Source organism: Vicia villosa, unplaced genomic scaffold (genome assembly GCF_029867415.1).
Source record: "Vicia villosa cultivar HV-30 ecotype Madison, WI unplaced genomic scaffold, Vvil1.0 ctg.003663F_1_1, whole genome shotgun sequence".
Classification (NCBI taxonomy): domain Eukaryota; kingdom Viridiplantae; phylum Streptophyta; class Magnoliopsida; order Fabales; family Fabaceae; genus Vicia; species Vicia villosa.
The window spans coordinates 33997-44281 of NW_026706263.1; positions in this window are offsets into that span (position 1 = coordinate 33997).

The window sequence follows — 10285 nt, forward strand, 5'->3', positions numbered from 1 at the left end:
CTTCATACTGAGAGAGATGTTAGCTTGAGCATAATCAATATATATAAAGTAAAGGAATAAAATTAAGAAAACAAACGCATTTAGCTCAAATTAGAGATATCTAATATTCCTAATTCCCAATGAATATTGAAGAACTGCTCCGTTGCAAGAGGTTTGGTGAAGATGTCAGCTAGTTGCTTCTTGCTCTTCAAGTTTATGGTACTTGTGTTGTTGCACATGATAGGTATACGATCAAGCTTAATACCAAAGTCAAGAAGTTGTTGCTTGAGCAATAATATCTGCGCACAGCAGCTTCCGGCAGCTACATATTCTGCCTCAGCAGTAGATAATGCAACCAATACTTATTTCTTGCTATGCCAACTTATCAATGAATTTGAGAATAGATGACATGTTCACTGGTGCTCTTTCTATCGGATTTGCAGCCAGCAAAATCTGAGTCGGAGAATCCTACCAAATAACACTCATTTCCCTTCGGATACCATAGGCCATATGTAGGAGTTCCACGTAGATATCGCAGAATTCTTTTGACAGCTTTTAAGTGAGATTCCTTTGGACAAGATTGATATCTTTCTCATCTTTGTCTAGGTTAGTATTTGTTGCCATAGGTGTGTCAATCTCCTTCGCTTCACTCATTCCAAGTCTTTTGAGCAGCTCCATGAGACTCATCTCAAATTCACTCTTCCTATTGATTGTAACCTTGAGCAACTAATCTAGCTTTGTTTTTAGTGATAACTCCGTTTTCATTAAGTTTGTTACGAAAAACCCATCTAGTACCGATTACTTGATGATCTCCCGAATGAGAGACAAAGTCCCAAACATCATTCCGTTTAAATTGGTTTAATTCTTCTTGCATGGCCATTAGCCAATGCTCATCAAGTAATGCGTCCTTCACGTTTTTCGGTTCAACTTGTGAAACAAAAGCAAAATGATGACAAACGTTACTTATCTTGGAGCGTGTTGTCACACCCTTTGAGATGTCCCCTATTATGTTGTCGATTGGATGATCTTTTACATTTGTCCAGGCCTTAGGAAGTTCTTCATTGTTTGAGATACTTTCTTTTTCAACACTATCATGAGACTCATCTTTCTCTTTCTTAGCATCTTCCTTTGCAACACTTTCACTTTCGTCTTCCTTATCTTTGACAATTTCTTCAGTGGATGGGCCTGCACTATCAAAAGATATACCTTTCTCGACACATTTTGCATAAGATTCATCAAAAAGAACACATGAACTGACTCTTCAACAATAAGTAGTAACTGAATTGATAGAACCTATATGCCTATACGCCTTACTAGATTGAGAGTAAAAAAAATATGCCTTCTTCCAAGTTTTAGCATATAAATGTGGTTTACCCATGTGCCATTAAACATGATCTCTCTTTTCTTAATATGTTCTATTGTGCAGCCAAAATTTGTAAAAGTTACTTTGAAGTCTTTGTCGCACAATTGACTAATACTTAGGAGATTATGTTTAAGACCTTCTACTTAGTAACACATCAGTTATAGTTTTGGTAGACGGGTTACCTACACTTCTTTTACCAAGTATAGCTCCCCGATTGTTGTCTCCATAGGTGACATACCCCTTTTTCTTTGCGTGGAACTTTAACAAAGAGTGATATGTCTCCCGTCATGTGTCTTGAACATCCGCTATCAAGGAACCACAACCTTTCGGCAATGTCAAGACACTTTTCCTGCAAAATTAATTTATAGTGGAAGGTCCCCAATCTTCATTGGGTCCTGGGTGGTGAGTACATAAACTGTTGCATTTAGGCAACCATTGAAATACTCCTTTAGGAACTAAAATCCTCCTAAATTTGCATTTTTCAATGGTATGTCCCTTTTTGCAACAATAGTGACAGGTAATATGATGAGAATATGCTGTTTTGCTAGTTGATACTTTTGGTACAAAAGTGTATTTACTATATAAAGGAGTATACGATCTTTTGAACTTATTTGGATCAACCGCAAACGTCATTTTTGGTTGTAGAGCCTTATCTAATTTGGCCTTTAGGTCTCTCACTTCTTTTTGCCAAATATGACATGTCTCACAACCAAACCATGATGTAGGATCTTCCTCAATTTTATCCTTTTGAATATCTAGCATAGATTGTTTCAAAGCTTCCATGTCCTTTTCGGTCTTCTCAACTTTTGATTCAAGATATGAAAAAAAATTCTTATTTGAGGCCAAAAGTTTAAAAGCTTCAATTGCATCTCTATGTAGTTCTTCAAAGGCTAATTTCAATTGAGCATGAGATACCTTATCTACAAGTTCAGGTTTAAGATGACTTACACATTTCTTTTTCTTGTGTTGATGAGCCGTAAGACATAAGTTTGTCAATTCTTCTTCATCGCTTGATGAGTCTTCACTAGATGAATCACTTTCCCATGCTATGTAGGCTCTTCTAGATTTGTTGTGACCTTTGCTTTGGTTCTTCTCTTTCTCCTTCTCAAGGTATGGACAATCCGGTTTGTAGTGACCGATTTTGCCACAATTGAAGCAAGGACCTTTGATTTTTCCTTTGTTATTGTCATCTTGTTTGAACTTGTTTGATTGCTTTCTATAGTTGATCAACCCTTTGTCAGAATGTTTTGCTCCATTTTTCTTTAGGTATTTGTGGTATCTTCGCACAAACAGTTCCATTTCCTCATCATCGGAGTCTTCATCATCACTTGTATAACTATCCTCTAGCTCTTGTCTTGAGGTCTTGGAGCTTGAAGCTTTTAGAGCTATTGACTTCTTCTCTACCTCTTTCTCCATGTTCTTCTCTTTCTTTGCCCTTTTCTCATGCATGTCAAGGCATTTAAGATGTTGTTCATGTTCTTCTAGTTTACCAAAGAGAGTGGTGATGTCTAAGGTGTTTAGATCATTTGCTTCCTTTATTGCTGTAACCTTGGGTTGCCATTCCCTGTTCAAACATCTTAAGATTTTGTTAGTAGCAACTGCATTGGAAACAGGTCTATCAAGAGAATTTAAACGATTTTTCAAGTGAACGAATCTCTTCTGCATGTTTTTGATGGATTCACCATCTTCCATGTGGAAGAGTTCGAATTCTTGAGTTAGCGTATTGATTCTAGCTAGTTTGACATCATTCGTTCCCTCGTGGGCAACTTGCAATGTGTCCCACATAGCTTTAGCGGATCTACAATGGGAAACGCGATAGTATTCATCAACTCCTAGAGCTGAGATTAGAATGTTTCTCGCTTTCCAATCGTATCCATATCTCTTTTCATCTTCAGCATCCCAAGTATTTTCTGGTTTTGGAACAACTGCACCAGCTGCATTTGTCATGGTGATCTGAAAGGGACCATTGACAATAGTTGTCCAGATGTTCCTATCAATTGCATTGATGTGGACACACATACAATCCTTCCAATAGCCATAGTTTTCACCGTTGAAAACTGGAGCTCTATTGTGAGCCCCTTTAGGTCCGGAAGCCATCTCTCCAATAAGTGTTTCACGTAGCACGGAATAAACCAGAGCTCTTGATGCCACTTGTTAGACGCTGGCCTTAGGATCTAGAGGGGGGGTGAATAGATCGTTCACAGTTTTACGGAGTTAAACGACTTTTCAGTGGAAGTGATTCTGAATCGACTCGCGTCTATTCCGAACCACTATCGAAATGATTGTATATGTGTTTAAAAAACCAGACAAAAAACTTGAGGTAAGTGATAAGAGTATACGTTGCAGAATCAAAGCGTTGCTCTTATTGAAAATCAGATTAACTTCTTGTATGATGGACAATGTTTGCAATGCAGTAAAAGTGATAGAAACAAATATACAAACACTTGGTGATAATGATCAAATTGAAGGTGATTCAATATGTGATAGATTGTGATGTTTATATAAGTTCTTAATTCACAATGTTAACACTCGAATCGTTGATCAATTTGCTATTATAACCAAATATGAACAGAATGTAAATGAAAAAGTAAAAGCGACAAGAACACGATATTTGTTTAGGCAGTTCGTCGATCGTCCTCGCTACGACTACGTCTGCCCCCAATTCCAAACTGAAATTGGGTAATCTTTCATTAATGTTGAAAGTAGTATATACAAAGAAGATAACAGAGCGATAAACCATAAACCAATTATGTCGATCCTTTGAATCTTCTTCCCCCTTAATCTTGAGTCAGATCAAGGTTATCCAAGAGCTTCACTTTGACCCCTTTCTGCAGTGTCTTCAATTCCCTCGAACCCTTGTTCTTCAATCTTCACACTCAGCCGGATCCTCGATGAAGCCTCTTGATAAAAACCCCCAAGAAACACCTATCTTGGAGGACAAAACCCTCGGATTTTATTCACCAAAAACCCCACAAATCTTCACCCACTAGGAATCTTCAATTCCGTTCCATGGACGTTATCGAACTCGATCACTAACCCTCAACGCAAGAATGATTATGTGTAATTGTGTTGGAGATGACGAAGAACGAAGATGAGAAGCCTTTGTGTATCTTTCAGTCGTTGGTGTTGATGAATAATTAACATGGAATGATATATATAGTTGCTGGTATGTTGGAGCAGAGAAAACACATAATTTGGGAAGTTTTCAGCAATTAGGTTGACCTACTTTAGTGCTTAGGTCGACCTAACAGAAGCAGAGTTGAAGTTGTCCCAGTTAGGTTGACCTGTTAGGTTGGCCTAAAATCTGTTAGGTTGACCTGCTGAAGGTTTAGGTCGACCTGTTGAAGGTTTAGGTCGACCTAAAGTCATTTGTTTCCAGTTAGGTCGACCTGTTGAAGGTTTAGGTCGACCTAAAGTCAGTTGAAATGCATTTTTGTGACTTTTCTTCAGTTTAGGTCGACCTAGGAGTGTGGGTAGGTCGACCTAACAGTGACATGTGTAAATCCCTTCAGTTTAGGTCGACCTGGGAGTGTGGGTAGGTCGACCTAACAGTGACCTTGTCAGTTTTGCTGAGTTTGCTCTGGTTTTGAGTCGACCTAGGACTTTGCTTGGTCGACCTAACAGATGCAATACCATTTTCTGAGTGATTTGAGCTTCATAATCTTCCATTGTCTTGAGTCATTCATTTATGCTTTTGTATTTGGTTGCTTGTGATGTTTGACATGAATCAAAAACTCATTTGTGAGTGTATGCTTGTTCTTACAGAAGATGGTTGAAATCGAAGCTGAATCGAGATAGGTTATCTTCGAGACTTAAGTGTTTTTCTGAAATACAAAAGTACTGAAACTTGTAGTATTTCATTGCATTCTCACTAAAGAACACATTGCCACGTATCGAAAGAGGATTCAAGCGGGAGGATTTGAAATTCGAAATATCCTGTATAACCTAACGAGGACAGATGGCACCCCAGGGATTCGAAACGCATGCATGTGAGCAACGTGGCATTTCGCTAGTGTAGGACCGTTAGGGTCGAATTAGTATAAATGAGGGTCTTAGTATCAGGATCCAGGGTGTTCATTTTGTACAAATCACTCACAAATCACTCAAGTATCAAGTGTTAAAAGAAAGAGTTCGCTGAGAAATGTAAGTATGACACCAACACTTTAAATATGTTTGTATTTCTATTTACAGAATCGAAATGTCTTTAAATTTCCTTTACTTTTTCGCTTAGTCTTTCCTTTGATTCAAGTTTCTTTATTTTCTTCGATAAGTCTTTACATTCTTGCACTTTACATTTCTGAAATTTACATTTCTTTTACATTTTCATCAGAGTTATATTTACGTTCATAATCAGTTGATTTTTAGTTGTGTACTTTGTTAGTTTATTTCGCAAGTTATTTACATGTTCATACCATAAACAAGTTTTCGAAGCAAAACAAAAGACCAACAAACATGAACCAAATTATCTCGAAAGACAACTATTTGACTATGTCCTAGGATCAATCTAGTCGATCCTGCGAGTAACCAAAGTATATTTATAGTTTGGAGGACTAGCGGTTGTTTACCGGAAGTCACCGTAAACAGGTTAGTAAGAGTTGCCACTGACTTTTCTTTTATCCAATAAGTAAAGGCTGAAAAGAACAGGAAAGACCTTGATAGATTTTGAGTTCAAAGGGTAGGTTATACAAAGGGAAGGTTCTAGCACCCTTTGTATCCATGGTTATCCATGGGCTCTTAATTGCTTAGATCACTTGGTTTGATTTGTGTGTGTGTGCTTTTAAAAAATATTTGGAGTGCCAATAGTAAGGTAGACTTTGTAATAATATTTGTATCAGTCCTCAAGAATGTATACAAAGTGTTTTTTGAAAATATTTGTTTAAAGTGCCAACAGTAAGGCAGTTTGCTTTATGATAACTCTTGTATCAGTCCTCAAGAGTGTTGATAAAGTGTTTTGAAAATTTTTATTTTGAAAGCGTGAGGTGTGAAAATGATTTTTGAGTGTGAGCAAGCAATTAGGAGCATCTATCCACTAAGTATTGGTCTTTCCTATTCTATTCCATTTCCTTTGAAGATAGTATTATCCATGCCATTAGTTGGTAGGAAATCCTATCCATTGGATGTGAAGGGACAGGTGTAGGGTCATCAAAATCTTCTCCCCTTTTCAAAACCTTCTTATGTTTTCAAACTTCTTTTTATAAATTTTCTTTTAAAAATTGTTTTCCCTTAATGGCTCTCTTTTCAAAAGTTTAGACAAGATTAATTATTGTAGTGGGTTGCAATATCCCACGACATTGATATTGATTGATATGATGTAACCTTTTCCACTTGAAAGAGTTAATGGCATACTTGTTATTTTATCCAAGTTGGAGCTCTTCTTTCATTTGTGATGCAAAGGATCCATTTGTTCTCATGTTTAAGATCAATGGTTGAGTATTCTCTACTAAGATGACAAAGTGTCTATCTAGTTTTAAAATCTTTTGTCTTTCTTTTAAGTGGAACTACATTTGCTCTGACTTCTCCATTGCACTGAGGAGGTGTGTAGGCACAAGACGTTATGTCTTGCCGAGCATCGTTTTAAAAAAACCATTTTTTGCGCACAATATCTTTTAACACACATATTTTCAAACTGGTTCCTGTGGAGTACCACAAATATGAGGGGTGATAACTCACTCCCCTTGTATAATCAACATCCGTACGTAAGATCTCTGCTTTTTATTAGTTTTGATTTAAAAACTTCTTTTAGGTTTATTTCACTCTTTTCTCATTTTCTTTGGAAACAATAAAGCGCGGTGGCGACTTTCACTAAATATGAGTCAAGTCAATCAATGGCTTTGATCTCAAATTTTCCCCGCTATAGGATAGTGGAGGGTGAATGCGTCAAGGTCTCACCAATAGAAGTTTGTTGTTCAGAATTTTCCTTAGTAGGAGCTTTAGTAAGAGTTTTAGTGCATCGTCATCGCCTTTCTCTCCGAGATTAGATGGAGGAATATTTTTGGTCAAAACATGAGAAGGGTTATCCGGCTGAGTTGAGTTGGAAGTCACGTCGACTAGATCATCCTTTTCAGTCTCGAGAACATTTGTGTCTCAAACTGAATCTGTTCGGACAGATGGAGTAGTCTCAACTACTTCGACATGGACTTGCTTCCGAGAATGGTGCAGTTGGTTAGGAAAAAATGATTTAGTACATATAGAAAAGAAGGTAAGATGAATACCTTTTTCGATGTTTGAATGTCTCGTTCTTGTGAAGGAGGAACTGAGGGAGATGATTATCGAGGTGGAGAGGTCTCTTCCTGATTAGTATTTGGAGGAACTAGAGAATCAATAACGGTGGTCCTACTCCTACCTTTTGAGGAGCCAGTCTTGATAATAATTTTTTTAGTTTTTTGCACCTTCTTAATCTTGGTGGGAGTGGGAATGGTGAATGAAGAGAAAATGGGGGAATCTTCACTATTATCAGACTTGTTTTGATCGATGGATGGTTAGGGAATTTCTCCAAAAACCTAGAAGGGCATGCAAAGGTTAGTAATTAATCGAGGCCGATACATTAAAAAGTTTAAATAATTAATAGTTGGTGTTGCAAAGGCACAGGGAATTCCTCCTTCTTTGGTTTGTTGGAAACCAGTTTGACGATCGAAGGGCGCTTCGGTCTCTGGAGAAAAAGAGTAATATGTAAAAATGGACAGATGAGCAAATGGATATAAGAAACATTATAGAAAAGCAAATATACCTTATTAGATTGAGCTCCTTCGACAACAGCATCAGAGGTCGATTTCAAAATTTTAGTCGAAGCCTCAGAGGATGCATCAGTGGAAGGACGACTGTTTTCCCAAGTATCAAAGGCGTCCATCATTTTTTTAAGGGAATTGGGAGAATACTCTTCAATGGTGAAAATGGATACATCTAGCATACTCTTCAACGGTCAATTATTAACCTGCCCAAATGACATCTTGATCATGGGATATGAGAGATTTCAGCAGCATTTGGCTAATGCCAAATTGTCGGGCCTCTAGATTTGGCTGATAACTCACAAAGCCATAGCCTTTGGACCTAGAGTCGATGCGAAAGGATAGGAATGTTTGAGTCAAGAATTCTCTCCATGCAATATTCCATATAGCAGCTGGTCTAAGACTAACACCATGAAATGGATCTTTGAACTAGGCTGGGCCGACCATTCTTTTGGCAAACGGGGTCTTAGCCTCGGCAAAATTAGTAGTTTCAATAAACATATTTGTATACTTCATGAATACATACCTGATATAAGTTTCATGGGGGTAACCATGGATAGCCTCAGGCCTTCGACAGACCTATCCTTCACAGAATGCTCAACACCTTCCGACAGAGGGAAATCTAGTCGGTGCTCATACTAGCCGGTCCCTTGGGATTGTTTGGTAGATATTTAATCCTCGAAGAGGATACACCTAAAGTATGATAATGGTACGCCAGCAGAAGCATGCCCAGAGAAATCTGTCGACCTTCGTGAATTTGAATCGCCAAGGGGATAAAACCTTTAGCTATTTGTAAAGATCCAGGGCATAACAGATAGTAGGAAAGCCATAGAGTAAGGAAGGCGACATATTCCTCATTAGAGACGTCAGGAATGTTCATAACATGATGATCTGGGATGTAATGTTTGAAACTAGCGCGGTCGAAGTGAAATGTGAGTAGGGTCGATGGAGTGGGGTCGAAGATTTCGCCCAGAGGGGGAAGGCCAGTAATGGTTGCTACGTCGTAGAGAGTTGGGGATAACATACCACAGGAGAGTCGAAAGGTGTTAGTGGAACCTTCCCAAAAAAATCGACGTTGTAACCATATTAGGGTTAATTCTATGGGCATTCCTCGACAATTGGATCGCGTCAAAGATGCCAGCTTCTTTCCATTGCGCTTTCTTTTTTCCTTGGACTTTTTCCGGCCAAGCCAAATAATCTGGCTTGCTAGGAATCGGCATAGATCAAAAAGCCCCTATAGCAGGGTCTACAAAATTCATATCAAGAGGGTTTTCTTGATCGAAAGCAAGAGGTTTAGCAGGATTAAATCATGGAAAGAACTTTTGAACTTTCCTGGGATCAATTTTGCGGGTTGGATACGGCCCATAGAAAGCGAAAAGTTCCCCAGAAACTGTGAATGGAATAAGCATCTGTTTCTGCCACACCTCAACCTGTTTTGGATCAGTAGACGGCGGTTGCCAAACGAGTGGGAGGTTTGCGTCAGCTCCAAGGACAAAAGTCAAAGGATTGTCACTTGTATCAACGGGAGTAGAGCCGCCATTTTAGCAAGAATGAAGGGAAGAAAACGCTAAAAATACAACAATGTTGGCTTAAGTAAGTGGCAGAAATAGTTAAGTGGAGAAAGAAAGAAGTGGTGATTGTCTAAGAGAGTATTTAAATGGAAATAGACTCGTCGATGGCTGACAGTTGTCATTCGATCCAACGGTGACAGATAAGAAATGGGAAAGTTATTAGAGTTTGGTTGGAAAGTCCACACCCTAAAAACTATGAATCACCATAAGAAATGATGGATTGACATAGGGAACTATTGCGCAGAAAGGGGTCATAATGACGCGTGACGTCATTTTGAAAAGACGTGCAGTCGAAAAAACACGAAGAACAAAATGCCCAAGTTCTTCGTCGACATAATCTCCGTCGAAATTGGCATTTTGGGGGACAATGTGTTTACAAGCGATTTTCAACTAGAAGGTTATGGGCCTCAAAAGGAAAGTTGGCCCAAATAAATAGGTGGCTTCTTATAAAAAAGCCCATTAGTGAGAAGTGTGAGCGCTATTGACTGGTAGAACACCTCCAAGAAGCCAGTCGACCAAAACAACATCTAGGGTGTTTGGTTCGACGTCGACATGATTCAAACAGAAGGGCGGAAAAAGATAAATTCAAATCTGCAAATCATGGAGCGGAACATGGGGAAGTGGAGGAGAATTTCACACAAATTCCC